Source organism: Austrofundulus limnaeus, unplaced genomic scaffold (genome assembly GCF_001266775.1).
Source record: "Austrofundulus limnaeus strain Quisiro unplaced genomic scaffold, Austrofundulus_limnaeus-1.0 Scaffold1327, whole genome shotgun sequence".
Lineage (NCBI taxonomy): Eukaryota > Metazoa > Chordata > Actinopteri > Cyprinodontiformes > Rivulidae > Austrofundulus > Austrofundulus limnaeus.
In genome coordinates, this window is record NW_013953729.1 from 60,087 (window position 1) to 62,480 (window position 2,394).

A 2,394-nucleotide genomic window follows, 5' to 3' on the forward strand; every position below is an offset into this window, starting at 1 on the left:
GATGGATGGATGGATTTCTAGTTTTAAGTTAATATGTTGGTCAATTTCAAGTTTGACTTTGCCTCAGAAATAATCATTGCTTCATAAACCTCTGTGTGAGTGTGTGTTTTATTTATTTATTTTTAAAGTACCGATTTCAATACCGTTTAGGAACTGGTTCCGTTTTGAAAGTATTGATTTAGCACCATATCGAAATAAACCCTTTCAATACCCAACCCTACTTCTGATAAGCAGTGTCTTGATCATCAGTGGCTGATTTTGAACCTCTTAAATATCCTTGAAGCAGTAAAGGTGGGCTGAGTTTTTCTCAGATAGCTTTTTATTGTATTTTTTTGGTTTAATAAATAATGACATGGTGAAATCTGTGTTTTTATTCATGTTAATTTTTATTTTATTCTCTTATTTTTCTTCTTTCTGCACCATTTTCATTCAATAATTGATTTACCTTGTTTTTTAATGGATTTTTGTTGTTTTGTGAATGAAATAAATGAAGAAATAAAAGCTTGGTATTAGATTAGAAAATGTTTGGAACCTGGTACGATTAGCTCATTTTATTTATTGTTTTGTGCTAATATGTAAAATTTTAGAACTGAAATAAGGAAGACTTTCTTTTTCCTGTTACCATATCTCTCAAAGTGATTGCTATATTTTTTTTGATATTTTTATGTTTTTTTAAAGTTGCATACCCAACCTAGTACAAAAATGTAGGCTATGACTTTTAGAAATTGCTTTAGGAAAACAGCAATAATCCTTGGCATAGCTCAAGAATATGCTGAAAACTTAAATTAGAAAGTAATTACCATTAGTAAAGCAAAGAAAACGATTAGGAGAAATAAAAAATTAAACCCCTAGAGAAGCATTAGTGGTGCATTGAATGGGCCACTGGAGAACAGGAGAGTTAATGAACAAACAAGAAAAATTTCTACAATTTTCTACAAAAATGAACTGAATGCTGAGCTCTGAAGTTTGTTGAAGCTGAGTCATTACAGTACAGCACGAAGAACAGATATAAGGAACAGAACAGAAACTAAAATGATCAAAACAGTAGCTAAAACCTTAAAAGAGCAGAATGGTAGCTAAGTAGTAAATAGAGTGAAACAGTAACCTAGAACTGAATCAATCAGAACATTGGCTAATAGAAGCAAACCGGAAGCTAACAAAATGAAGACAATGGCTCAGAGCAGAAAAGAGCAGAAAGGTACTGAAGGATTTATTTTCTAAACTGAATTTTAACTGAATTTTCCCTGACTGACTGAATTTTAAATACAGTGTTATATTTTATAATTTGTGATTGATTGCAGGCATTTACTTTAAACACTGATGGAAATCAACATGTCTCTTTTTAATATGTACCTCAATGCAGATGTGTAAACATATAACATTTGATATTTCTGGCATTTCAGTACAGATGTATGAGGTATCGCCCCAAGGGGAGTGAACAGGTTTTCTATAAATACTATGGTTTTGGAAGGAGACATAAGCTTAATATTTTGAAAAAGCTTGGAATATCTTGAAAAACTTGTTTTGAAAAAAGTTGTTTTGGCGGCCACCCTAAAGRTGTATTTAATCCACATAATTCAGCCAATATGCACAAAATCATTTGTGATCCATCATTATCCACCCCCCAACAGGAATCCCACCACACACACACACATCCTTAAAGTTTCATCAAACTTAGGACTTTGTATTGGCTTCCATTCATTTTTTGTAACTGTAAGAGATTTTCTGTTAATATCTTCACAGTGTAAAAGATAAACATCCAGCAAGTAAATTAATCACTTCCTGTTTTGAGGGGGCAGGGTTAAGGTGATGTCATCAAATGACTAACTGAGTGTGATAACGTATTAAGCTTTTTTTGTGTACCTTATTGTAAAGTGTTACCAAATAGATCACAAAATTATCAGATAAATCACAAAAAACCAGGAAAWACTGGTTTAGGGGGTCAAAAACCTCTCCAAACCACCAAAATCCATCAAAAACCATGGAAGAGGGGTATAGGAGGGCTGAAAACCTTTCAAAACCACCAAAAACCATCAAAAATTGTTAAAGGTATGTAGTAGGGCCAAAAAACCTTTAAAATAGCCTAAAACTGAAAAAAAAAACTGTAACCAATTGGTCGGAAACCCCCAAAAGTGACTACAACTGGAAAAAACCATAACCGATTAGTAGGAAACACCTCAAAAGCAGCTACAACTGAAAAAAAAAAAACCTCAACCAATTGGTAAGAAATCCCTCAAAAGTGACTAAAACTGGAAAAAACCATAACCGATTAGTAGGAAACACCTTAAAACTTAAAACTGGTTGGGGTGTGGGTGTCAGGGTCTTTATTCCCATCCCGTTCCCTGACTGCCATTTGGGGAGGGGGTCCTGAAGAAGGGCGGACCGCCGGGTGCG